The sequence below is a fragment of the Opisthocomus hoazin genome, chromosome 30 (genome assembly GCF_030867145.1).
Source record: "Opisthocomus hoazin isolate bOpiHoa1 chromosome 30, bOpiHoa1.hap1, whole genome shotgun sequence".
Taxonomy (NCBI): Eukaryota; Metazoa; Chordata; class Aves; order Opisthocomiformes; family Opisthocomidae; genus Opisthocomus; species Opisthocomus hoazin.
The window spans coordinates 4,543,735-4,556,793 of NC_134443.1; positions in this window are offsets into that span (position 1 = coordinate 4,543,735).

Consider the following 13,059-nt stretch of genomic DNA (forward strand, 5'->3'; position numbering starts at 1 on the left):
CACAGAACCCCAGAGATACGTTTGAAGTTTGAGGTGGCAAGACAATCAAGCAGCCCCAGTCTCTGTGCCTCTGTGCGAGCAGTGCCATGGGCAGATGAGGCTGAGCAACAGCTTTCCAGGCTAGCTCTTTCTGGGTGCGAGCTATCTGCAGACGTTCGCATTTTGGGAGCAAGGCTGCCGGAGACGCCCTGCACAGAACCCCAGAGATACGTTTGAAGTTTGAGGTGGCAAGACAAGCAAGCAGCCCCAGTCTGTGTGCCTCTGTGCGAGCAGTGCCATGGGCAGATGAGGCTGAGCAACAGCTTTCCAGGCTAGCTCTTTCTGGCTGCGAGCTATCTGCAGATGTTTGCATTTTCGTAGCAGGGCTGAAGGAGTCGCCCGGCACGGACCCCCAGAAGTACGTTTGAAGTTTGAGGTGGCAAGACAAGCAAGCAGCCCCAGTCTGTGTGCCTCTGTGCGAGCAGTGCCATGGGCAGATGAGGCTGAGCAACAGCTTTCCAGGCTAGCTCTTTCTGGCTGCGAGCTATCTGCAGACGTTCGCATTTTGGGAGCAGGGTTGCCGGAGACGCCCTGCACAGAACCCCAGAGATACGTTTGAAGTTTGAGGTGGCAAGACAAGCAAGCAGCCCCAGTCTGTGTGCCTCTGTGCGAGCAGTGCCATGGGCAGATGAGGCTGAGCAACAGCTTTCCAGGCTAGCTCTTTCTGGCTGCGAGCTATCTGCAGACGTTCGCATTTTGGGAGCAGGGCTGCCGGAGACGCCCGACACAGAATCCCAGAGATATGTTTGAAGTTTGAGGTGGCAAGACAAGCAAGCAGCCCCAGTCTCTGTGCCTTTGTGCGAGCAGTGCCATGGGCAGATGAGGCTGAGCAACAGCTTTCCAGGCTAGCTCTTTCTGGCTGCGAGCTATCTGCAGACGTTCGCATTTTGGGAGCAGGGCTGCTGGAGACGCCCGGCACGGACAACCAGAGGTACGTTTGAAGTTTGAGGTGGCAAGACAAGCAAGCAGCCCCAGTCTCTGTGCCTCTGTGCGAGCAGTGCCATGGGCAGATGAGGTTGAGCAACAGCTTTCCAGGCTAGCTCTTTCTGCCTGCGAGCTATCTGCAGACGTTCGCATTTTGGGAGCAGGGCTGCTGGAGACGCCCTGCACAGAACCCCAGAGATACGTTTGAAGTTTGAGGTGGCAAGACAAGCAAGCAGCCCCAGTCTCTGTGCCTCTGTGCGAGCAGTGCCATGGGCAGATGAGGCTGAGCAACAGCTTTCCAGGCTAGCTCTTTCTGCCTGCGAGCTATCTGCAGACGTTCGCATATTGGGAGCAGGGCTGCTGGAGACGCCCTGCACAGAACCCCAGAGGTACGTTTGAAGTTTGAGGTGGCAAGACAAGCAAGCAGCCCCAGTCTGTGTGCCTCTGTGCGAGCAGTGCCATGGGCAGATGAGGCTGAGCAACAGCTTTCCAGGCTAGCTCTTTCTGGCTGCGAGCTATCTGCAGACGTTCGCATTTTGGGAGCAGGGCTGCTGGAGGCGCCTGGCACGGACCCCCAAAGCTACATTTGAAGTTTGAGGTGGCAAGACAAGCAAGCAGCCCCAGTCTGTGTGCCTCTGTGCGAGCAGTGCCATGGGCAGATGAGGCTGAGCAACAGCTTTCCAGGCTAGCTCTTTCCGGCTGCGAGCTATCTGCAGACGTTTGCATTTTGGGAGCAGGGCTGCTGGAGGCGCCCGGCACGGACCCCCAGATGTACGTTTGAAGTTTGAGGTGGCAAGAGAAGCAAGCAGCCCCAGTCTGTGTGCCTCTGTGCGAGCAGTGCCATGGGCAGATGAGGCTGAGCAACAGCTTTCCAGGCTAGCTCTTTCTGGCTGCGAGCTATCTGCAGACGTTCGCATTTTCGTAGCAGGGCTGAAGGAGTCACCCGGCACGGACCCCCAGAAGTACGTTTGAAGTTTGAGGTGGCAAGACAAGCAAGCAGCCCCAGTCTCTGTGCCTCTGTGCGAGCAGTGCCATGGGCAGATGAGGCTGAGCAACAGCTTTCCAGGCTAGCTGTTTCTGGCTGCGAGCTATCTGCAGACGTTCGCATTTTGGGAGCAGGGCTTCCGGAGGCGCCCGGTGCAGAACCCCAGAGATACGTTAGAAGTTTGAGGTGGCAAGACAAGCAAGCAGCCCCAGTCTGTGTGCCTCTGTGCGAGCAGTGCCATGGGCAGATGAGGCTGAGCAACAGCTTTCCAGGCTAGCTCTTTCTGCCTGCGAGCTATCTGCAGACGTTCGCATTTTGGGAGCAGGGCTGCCGGAGACGCCCGGCACAGAATCCCAGAGATACGTTTGAAGTTTGAGGTGGCAAGACAAGCAAGCAGCCCCAGTCTCTGTGCCTCTGTGCGAGCAGTGCCATGGGCAGATGAGGCTGAGCAACAGCTTTCCAGGCTAGCTGTTTCTGGCTGCGAGCTATCTGCAGACGTTCGCATTTTGGGAGCAGGGCTGCCGGAGACGCCCGGCACAGAATCCCAGAGATACATTTGAAGTTTGAGGTGGCAAGACATACAACCAGCCCCAGTCTCTGTGCCTTTGTGCGAGCAGTGCCATGGGCAGATGAGGCTGAGCAACAGCTTTCCAGGCTAGCTCTTTCTGGCTGCGAGCTATCTGCAGACGTTTGCATTTTGGGAACAGGGCTGCCAGAGACGCCCGGCACGGACCCCCAGAGGTAAGTTTGAAGTTTGAGGTGGCAAGACAAGCAAGCAGCCCCAGTCTGTGTGCCTCTGTGCGAGCAGTGCCATGGGCAGATGAGGCTGAGCAACAGCTTTCCAGGCTAGCTCTTTCCGACTGCGAGCTATATGCAGACGTTCGCATTTTGGGAGCAGGGCTGCTGGAGACGCCCGGCACGGACCCCCAGATGTACGTTTGAAGTTTGAGGTGGCAAGACAATCAAGCAGCCCCAGTCTGTGTGCCTCTGTGCGAGCAGTGCCATGGGCAGATGAGGCTGAGCAACAGCTTTCCAGGCTAGCTCTTTCTGGCTGCGAGCTATCTGCAGACGTTCGCATTTTGGGAGCAGGGCTGCTGAAGACGCCAGGCACGGACCCCCAGACGTACGTTTGAAGTTTGAGGTGGCAAGACAAGCAAGCAGCCCCAGTCTGTGTGCCTCTGTGCGAGCAGTGCCATGGGCAGATGAGGCTGAGCAACAGCTTTCCAGGCTAGCTCTTTCTGGCTGCGAGCTATCTGCAGACGTTCGCATTTTGGGAGCAGAGCTGCTGGAGACGCGCGGCACGGACCTCCAGAGGTACGTTTGAAGTTTGAGGTGGCAAGACAAGCAAGCAGCCCCAGTCTGTGTGCCTCTGTGCGAGCAGTGCCATGGGCAGATGAGGCTGAGCAACAGCTTTCCAGGCTAGCTCTTTCTGGCTGCGAGCTATCTGCAGACGTTCGCATTTTGGGAGCAGGGCTGCCGGAGACGCCCTGCACAGAACCCCAGAGATACGTTTGAAGTTTGAGGTGGCAAGACAAGCAAGCAGCCCCAGTCTGTGTGCCTCTGTGCGAGCAGTGCCATGGGCAGATGAGGCTGAGCAACAGCTTTCCAGGCTAGCTCTTTCTGGCTGCGAGCTATCTGCAGACGTTTGCATTTTGGGAGCAGGGTTGCCGGAGACGCCCTGCACAGAACCCCAGACGTACGTTTGAAGTTTGAGGTGGCAAGACAAGCAAGCAGCCCCAGTCTGTGTGCCTCTGTGCGAGCAGTGCCATGGGCAGATGAGGCTGAGCAACAGCTTTCCAGGCTAGCTCTTTCTGGCTGCGAGCTATCTGCAGACGTTTGCATTTTGGGAGCAGGGCTGCTGGAGACGCCCGGCACGGACCCCCAGACGTACGTTTGAAGTTTGAGGTGGCAAGACAAGCAAGCAGCCCCAGTCTGTGTGCCTCTGTGCGAGCAGTGCCATGGGCAGATGAGGCTGAGCAACAGCTTTCCAGGCTAGCTCTTTCTGGCTGCGAGCTATCTGCAGACGTTCGCATTTTCGTAGCAGGGCTGAAGGAGTCACCCGGCACGGACCCCTAGAAGTACGTTTGAAGTTTGAGGTGGCAAGACAAGCAAGCAGCCCCAGTCTCTGTGCCTCTGTGCGAGCAGTGCCATGGGCAGATGAGGCTGAGCAACAGCTTTCCAGGCTAGCTGTTTCTGGCTGCGAGCTATCTGCAGACGTTCGCATTTTGGGAGCAGGGCTGCCGGAGGCGCCCGGTGCAGAACCCCAGAGATACGTTTGAAGTTTGAGGTGGCAAGACAAGCAAGCAGCCCCAGTCTGTGTGCCTCTGTGCGAGCAGTGCCATGGGCAGATGAGGCTGAGCAACAGCTTTCCAGGCTAGCTGTTTCTGCCTGCGAGCTATCTGCAGACGTTCGCATTTTGGGAGCAGGGCTGCCGGAGACGCCCGGCACAGAATCCCAGAGATACGTTTGAAGTTTGAGGTGGCAAGACAAGCAAGCAGCCCCAGTCTCTGTGCCTCTGTGCGAGCAGTGCCATGGGCAGATGAGGCTGAGCAACAGCTTTCCAGGCTAGCTCTTTCTGGCTGCGAGCTATCTGCAGACGTTCGCATTGTGGGAGCAGGGCTGCTGGACACGCCCGGCACGGACCCCCAGAGGTAAGTTTGAAGTTTGAGGTGGCAAGACAAGCAAGCAGCCCCAGTCTGTGTGCCTCTGTGCGAGCAGTGCCATGGGCAGATGAGGCTGAGCAACAGCTTTCCAGGCTAGCTCTTTCCGACTGCGAGCTATCTGCAGACGTTCGCATTTTGGGAGCAGGGCTGCTGGAGACGCCCGGCACGGACCCCCAGATGTACGTTTGAAGTTTGAGGTGGCAAGACAATCAAGCAGCCCCAGTCTGTGTGCCTCTGTGCGAGCAGTGCCATGGGCAGATGAGGCTGAGCAACAGCTTTCCAGGCTAGCTCTTTCTGGCTGCGAGCTATCTGCAGACGTTCGCATTTTGGGAGCAGGGCTTCTGGAGACGCCCGGCACGGACCCCCAGAGGTACGTTTGAAGTTTGAGGTGGCAAGACAAGCAAGCAGCCCCAGTCTGTGTGCCTCTGTGCGAGCAGTGCCATGGGCAGATGAGGCTGAGCAACAGCTTTCCAGGCTAGCTCTTTCTGGCTGCGAGCTATCTGCAGACGTTTGCATTTTGGGAGCAGGGCTGCTGGAGACGCCCTGCACAGAACCCCAGAGATACGTTTGAAGTTTGAGGTGGCAAGACAATCAAGCAGCCCCAGCCTCTGTGCCTCTGTGCGAGCAGTGCCATGGGCAGATGAGGCTGAGCAACAGCTTTCCAGGCTAGCTCTTTCTGGGTGCGAGCTATCTGCAGACGTTCGCATATTGGGAGTAGGGCTGCCGGAGACGCCCTGCACAGAACCCCAGAGATACGTTTGAAGTTTGAGGTGGCAAGACAAGCAAGCAGCCCCAGTCTCTGTGCCTCTGTGCGAGCAGTGCCATGGGCAGATGAGGCTGAGCAACAGCTTTCCAGGGTAGCTCTTTCTGGCTGCGAGCTATCTGCAGACGTTTGCATTTTGGGAGCAGGGCTGCCGGATGCGCCCGGCACGGACCCCCAGAGGTACGTTTGAAGTTTGAGGTGGCAAGACAAGCAAGCAGCCCCAGTCTCTGTGCCTCTGTGCGAGCAGTGCCATGGGCAGATGAGGCTGAGCAACAGCTTTCCAGGCTAGCTCTTTCTGGCTGCGAGCTATCTGCAGACGTTCGCATTTTGGGAGCAGGGCTGCTGAAGACGCCAGGCACGGACCCCCAGACGTACGTTTGAAGTTTGAGGTGGCAAGACAAGCAAGCAGCCCCAGTCTGTGTGCCTCTGTGCGAGCAGTGCCATGGGCAGAGGAGGCTGAGCAACAGCTTTCCAGGCTAGCTCTTTCTGTCTGCGAGCTATCTGCAGACGTTCGCATTTTGGGAGCAGAGCTGCTGGAAACGCGCGGCACGGACCTCCAGAGGTACGTTTGAAGTTTGAGGTGGCAAGACAAGCAAGCAGCCCCACTCTCTGTGCCTCTGTGCGAGCAGTGCCATGGGCAGATGAGGCTGAGCAACAGCTTTCCAGGCTAGCTCTTTCTGGCTGCGAGCTATCTGCAGACGTTTGCATTTTGGGAGCACGGCTGCCGGAGACGCCCTGCACAGAACCCCAGAGATACATTTGAAGTTTGAGGTGGCAAGACAAGCAAGCAGCCCCAGTCTCTGTGCCTCTGTGCGAGCAGTGCCATGGGCAGAGGAGGCTGAGCAACAGCTTTCCAGGCTAGCTCTTTCTGTCTGCGAGCTATCTGCAGACGTTCGCATTTTGGGAGCAGAGCTGTTGGAGACGCGCGGCACGGACATCCAGAGGTACGTTTGAAGTTTGAGGTGGCAAGACAAGCAAGCAGCCCCAGTCTGTGTGCCTCTGTGCGAGCAGTGCCATGGGCAGATGAGGCTGAGCAACAGCTTTCCAGGCTAGCTCTTTCTGGCTGCGAGCTATCTGCAGACGTTCGCATTTTGGGAGCAGGGCTGCCGGAGACGCCCTGCACAGAACCCCAGAGGTACGTTTGAAGTTTGAGGTGGCAAGACAAGCAAGCAGCCCCAGTCTCTGTGCCTCTGTGCGAGCAGTGCCATGGGCAGATGAGGCTGAGCAACAGCTTTCCAGGCTAGCTCTTTCTGGCTGCGAGCTATCTGCAGACGTTCGCATTTTGGGAGCAGAGCTGCTGGAGGCGCCCGGCACGGACCCCCAGAGGTACGTTTGAAGTTTGAGGTGGCAAGACAAGCAAGCAGCCCCAGTCTGTGTGCCTCTGTGCGAGCAGTGCCATGGGCAGATGAGGCTGAGCAACAGCTTTCCAGGCTAGCTCTTTCTGGCTGCGAGCTATCTGCAGACGTTCGCATTTTGGGAGCAGGGCTGCTGGAGACGCCCGGCACAGAATCCCAGAGATACGTTTGAAGTTTGAGGTGGCAAGACAAGCAAGCAGCCCCAGTCTCTGTGCCTTTGTGCGAGCAGTGCCATGGGCAGATGAGGCTGAGCAACAGCTTTCCAGGCTAGCTCTTTCTGGCTGCGAGCTATCTGCAGACGTTCGCATTTTGGGAGCAGGGTTGCCGGAGACGCCCTGCACAGAACCCCAGAGATACGTTTGAAGTTTGAGGTGGCAAGACAAGCAAGCAGCCCCAGTCTGTGTGCCTCTGTGCGAGCAGTGCCATGGGCAGATGAGGCTGAGCAACAGCTTTCCAGGCTAGCTCTTTCTGGCTGCGAGCTATCTGCAGACGTTTGCATTTTGGGAGCAGGGCTGCTGGAGACGCCCTGCACAGAACCCCAGAGATACGTTTGAAGTTTGAGGTGGCAAGACAAGCAAGCAGTCCCAGTCTCTGTGCCTCTGTGCGAGCAGTGCCATGGGCAGATGAGGCTGAGCAACAGCTTTCCAGGCTAGCTCTTTCTGGCTGCGAGCTATCTGCAGACGTTCGCATTTTGGGAGCAGGGCTGCCGGAGACGCCCTGCACAGAACCCCAGAGATACGTTTGAAGTTTGAGGTGGCAAGACATGCAAGCAGCCCCAGTCTGTGTGCCTCTGTGCGAGCAGTGCCATGGGCAGATGAGGCTGAGCAACAGCTTTCCAGGCTAGCTCTTTCTGGCTGCGAGCTATCTGCAGACGTTCGCATTTTGGGAGCAGGGTTGCCGGAGACGCCCTGCACAGAACCCCAGACGTACGTTTGAAGTTTGAGGTGGCAAGACAAGCAAGCAGCCCCAGTCTGTGTGCCTCTGTGCGAGCAGTGCCATGGGCAGATGAGGCTGAGCAACAGCTTTCCAGGCTAGCTCTTTCTGGCTGCGAGCTATCTGCAGACGTTTGCATTTTGGGAGCAGGGCTGCTGGAGACGCCCGGCACGGACCGCCAGAGGTACGTTTGAAGTTTGAGGTGGCAAGACAAGCAAGCAGCCCCAGTCTGTGTGCCTCTGTGCGAGCAGTGCCATGGGCAGATGAGGCTGAGCAACAGCTTTCCAGGCTAGCTCTTTCTGGCTGCGAGCTATCTGCAGACGTTCGCATTTTCGTAGCAGGGCTGAAGGAGTCACCCGGCACGGACCCCTAGAAGTACGTTTGAAGTTTGAGGTGGCAAGACAAGCAAGCAGCCCCAGTCTCTGTGCCTCTGTGCGAGCAGTGCCATGGGCAGATGAGGCTGAGCAACAGCTTTCCAGGCTAGCTCTTTCTGGCTGCGAGCTATCTGCAGATGTTTGCATTTTCTTAGCAGGGCTGAAGGAGTCGCCCGGCACGGACCCCCAGAAGTACGTTTGAAGTTTGAGGTGGCAAGACAAGCAAGCAGCCCCAGTCTCTGTGCCTCTGTGCGAGCAGTGCCATGGGCAGATGAGGCTGAGCAACAGCTTTCCAGGCTAGCTCTTTCTGGCTGCGAGCTATCTGCAGACGCTCGCATTTTGGGAGCAGGGCTGCCGGAGGCGCCCCGGCACGGACCCCCAAAGCTACGTTGGAAGTTTGAGGTGGCAAGACAAGCAAGCAGCTCCAGTCTGTGTGCCTCTGTGCGAGCAGTGCCATGGGCAGATGAGGCTGAGCAACAGCTTTCCAGGCTAGCTCTTTCTGGCTGTGAGCTATCTGCAGACGTTCGCATTTTGGGAACAGGGCTGCCGGAGACGCCCGGCACGGACCCCCAGAGGTAAGTTTGAAGTTTGAGGTGGCAAGACAAGCAAGCAGCCCCAGTCTGTGTGCCTCTGTGCGAGCAGTGCCATGGGCAGATGAGGCTGAGCAACAGCTTTCCAGGCTAGCTCTTTCCGACTGCGAGCTATCTGCAGACGTTCGCATTTTGGGAGCAGGGCTGCTGGAGACGCCCGGCACGGACCCCCAGATGTACGTTTGAAGTTTGAGGTGGCAAGACAATCAAGCAGCCCCAGTCTGTGTGCCTCTGTGCGAGCAGTGCCATGGGCAGATGAGGCTGAGCAACAGCTTTCCAGGCTAGCTCTTTCCGGCTGCGAGCTATCTGCAGACGTTCGCATATTGGGAGCAGGGCTGCTGGAGACGCCCTGCACAGAACCCCAGATGTACGTTTGAAGTTTGAGGTGGCAAGAGAAGCAAGCAGCCCAGTCTGTGTGCCTCTGTGCGAGCAGTGCCATGGGCAGATGAGGCTGAGCAACAGCTTTCCAGGCTAGCTGTTTCTGGCTGCGAGCTATCTGCAGACGTTCGCATTTTGGGAGCAGGGCTGCCGGAGGCGCCTGGCACGGACCCCCAAAGCTACATTTGAAGTTTGAGGTGGCAAGACAAGCAAGCAGCCCCAGTCTGTGTGCCTCTGTGCGAGCAGTGCCATGGGCAGATGAGGCTGAGCAACAGCTTTCCAGGCTAGCTCTTTCCGGCTGCGAGCTATCTGCAGACATTTGCATTTTGGGAGCAGGGCTGCTGGAGGCGCCCGGCACGGACCCCCAGATGTACGTTTGAAGTTTGAGGTGGCAAGAGAAGCAAGCAGCCCAGTCTGTGTGCCTCTGTGCGAGCAGTGCCATGGGCAGATGAGGCTGAGCAACAGCTTTCCAGGCTAGCTCTTTCTGCCTGCGAGCTATCTGCAGACGTTCGCATTTTGGGAGCAGGGCTGCAGGAGACGCCCTGCACAGAACCCCAGAGATACGTTTGAAGTTTGAGGTGGCAAGACAAGCAAGCAGCCCCAGTCTCTGTGCCTCTGTGCGAGCAGTGCCATGGGCAGATGAGGCTGAGCAACAGCTTTCCAGGCTAGCTCTTTCTGGCTGCGAGCTATCTGCAGACGTTCGCATATTGGGAGCAGGGCTGCTGGAGACGCCCTGCACAGAACCCCAGATGTACGTTTGAAGTTTGAGGTGGCAAGAGAAGCAAGCAGCCCCAGTCTGTGTGCCTCTGTGCGAGCAGTGCCATGGGCAGATGAGGCTGAGCAACAGCTTTCCAGGCTAGCTGTTTCTGGCTGCGAGCTATCTGCAGACGTTCGCATTTTGGGAGCAGGGCTGCCGGAGGCGCCTGGCACGGACCCCCAAAGCTACATTTGAAGTTTGAGGTGGCAAGACAAGCAAGCAGCCCCAGTCTGTGTGCCTCTGTGCGAGCAGTGCCATGGGCAGATGAGGCTGAGCAACAGCTTTCCAGGCTAGCTCTTTCCGGCTGCGAGCTATCTGCAGACGTTCGCATTTTGGGAGCAGGGCTGCCGGAGACGCCCTGCACAGAACCCCAGCGATACGTTTGAAGTTTGAGGTGGCAAGACAAGCAAGCAGCCCCAGTCTGTGTGCCTCTGTGCGAGCAGTGCCATGGGCAGATGAGGCTGAGCAACAGCTTTCCAGGCTAGCTCTTTCTGGCTGCGAGCTATCTGCAGACGTTCGCATTTTCGTAGCAGGGCTGCCGGAGACGCCCGGCACAGAATCCCAGAGATACGTTTGAAGTTTGAGGTGGCAAGACAAGCAAGCAGCCCCAGTCTCTGTGCCTCTGTGCGAGCGTTGCCATGGGCAGATGAGGCTGAGCAACAGCTTTCCAGGCTAGCTCTTTCTGGCTGCGAGCTATCTGCACACGTTCGCATTTTGGGAACAGGGCTGCCGGAGACGCCCGGCACGGACCCCCAGAGGTAAGTTTGAAGTCTGAGGTGGCAAGACAAGCAAGCAGCCCCAGTCTGTGTGCCTCTGTGCGAGCAGTGCCATGGGCAGATGAGGCTGAGCAACAGCTTTCCAGGCTAGCTCTTTCCGACTGCGAGCTATCTGCAGACGTTCGCATTTTGGGAGCAGGGCTGCTGGAGACGCCCGGCACGGACCCCAAGATGTACGTTTGAAGTTTGAGGTGGGAAGACAATCAAGCAGCCCCAGTCTCTGTGCCTCTGTGCGAGCAGTGCCATGGGCAGATGAGGCTGAGCAACAGCTTTCCAGGCTAGCTCTTTCTGGCTGCGAGCTATCTGCAGACGTTCGCATTTTCGTAGCAGGGCTGCCGGAGACGCCCGGCACAGAATCCCAGAGATACGTTTGAAGTTTGAGGTGGCAAGACAAGCAAGCAGCCCCAGTCTCTGTGCCTCTGTGCGAGCAGTTCCATGGGCAGATGAGGCTGAGCAACAGCTTTCCAGGCTAGCTCTTTCTGGCTGCGAGCTATCTGCAGACGTTCGCATTTTGGGAGCAGGGCTGCCGGAGACGCCCGGCACTGAATCCCAGAGATACTTTTGAAGTTTGAGGTGGCAAGACAAGCAAGCAGCCCCAGTCTCTGTGCCTTTGTGCGAGCAGTGCCATGGGCAGATGAGGCTGAGCAACAGCTTTCCAGGCTAGCTCTTTCTGGCTGCGAGCTATCTGCAGACGTTTGCATTTTGGGAGCAGGGCTGCTGGAGACGCCCGGCACGGACCCCCAGAGGTACGTTTGAAGTTTGAGGTGGCAAGACAAGCAAGCAGCCCCAGTCTCTGTGCCTCTGTGCGAGCAGTGCCATGGGCAGATGAGGCTGAGCAACAGCTTTCCAGGCTAGCTCTTTCTGCCTGCGAGCTATCTGCAGACGTTCGCATTTTGGGAGCAGGGCTGCTGGAGACGCCCTGCACAGACCCCCAGAGATACGTTTGAAGTTTGAGGTGGCAAGACAATCAAGCAGCCCCAGTCTCTGTGCCTCTGTGCGAGCAGTGCCATGGGCAGATGAGGCTGAGCAACAGCTTTCCAGGCTAGCTCTTTCTGGGTGCGAGCTATCTGCAGACGTTCGCATATTGGGAGTAGGGCTGCCGGAGACGCCCTGCACAGAACCCCAGAGATACGTTTGAAGTTTGAGGTGGCAAGACAAGCAAGCAGCCCCAGTCTGTGTGCCTCTGTGCCAGCAGTGCCATGGGCAGATGAGGCTGAGCAACAGCTTTCCAGGCTAGCTCTTTCTGGCTGCGAGCTATCTGCAGACGTTCGCATTTTGGGAGCAGGGCTGCTGAAGACGCCAGGCACGGACCCCCAGAGGTACGTTTGAAGTTTGAGGTGGCAAGACAAGCAAGCAGCCCCAGTCTGTGTGCCTCTGTGCGAGCAGTGCCATGGGCAGAGGAGGCTGAGCAACAGCTTTCCAGGCTAGCTCTTTCTGTCTGCGAGCTATCTGCAGACGTTCGCATTTTGGGAGCAGAGTTGCTGGAGACGCCCGGCACGGACCTCCAGAGGTACCTTTGAAGTTTGAGGTGGCAAGACAAGCAAGCAGCCCCAGTCTGTGTGCCTCTGTGCGAGCAGTGCCATGGGCAGATGAGGCTGAGCAACAGCTTTCCAGGCTAGCTCTTTCTGGCTGCGAGCTATCTGCAGACATTCGCATTTTGGGAGCAGGGCTGCCGGAGACGCCCTGCACAGAACCCCAGAGATACATTTGAAGTTTGAGGTGGCAAGACAAGCAAGCAGCCCCAGTCTGTGTGCCTCTGTGCGAGCAGTGCCATGGGCAGATGAGGCTGAGCAACAGCTTTCCAGGCTAGCTCTTTCTGGCTGCGAGCTATCTGCAGACGTTCGTATTTTGGGAGCAGAGCTGCTGGAGACGCCCGGCACGGACCCCCAGAGGTACGTTTGAAGTTTGAGGTGGCAAGACAAGCAAGCAGCCCCAGTCTGTGTGCCTCTGTGCGAGCGTTGCCATGGGCAGATGAGGCTGAGCAACAGCTTTCCAGGCTAGCTCTTTCTGGCTGCGAGCTATCTGCAGACGTTCTCATTTTGGGAGCAGGGCTGCTGGAGACGCACTGCACAGAACCCCAGAGATACGTTTGAAGTTTGAGGTGGCAAGACAATCAAGCAGCCCCAGTCTCTGTGCCTCTGTGCGAACAGTGCCATGGGCAGATGAGGCTGAGCAACAGCTTTCCAGGCTAGCTCTTTCTGGGTGCGAGCTATCTGCAGACGTTCGCATTTTGGGAGCAGGGCTGCCGGAGACGCCCTGCACAGAACCCCAGAGATACGTTTGAAGTTTGAGGTGGCAAGACAAGCAAGCAGCCCCAGTCTGTGTGCCTCTGTGCGAGCAGTGCCATGGGCAGATGAGGCTGAGCAACAGCTTTCCAGGCTAGCTGTTTCTGCCTGCGAGCTATCTGCAGATGTTTGCATTTTCGTAGCAGGGCTGAAGGAGTCGCCCGGCACGGACCCCCAGAAGTACGTTTGAAGTTTGAGGTGGCAAGACAAGCAAGCAGCCCCAGTCTCTGTGCCTCT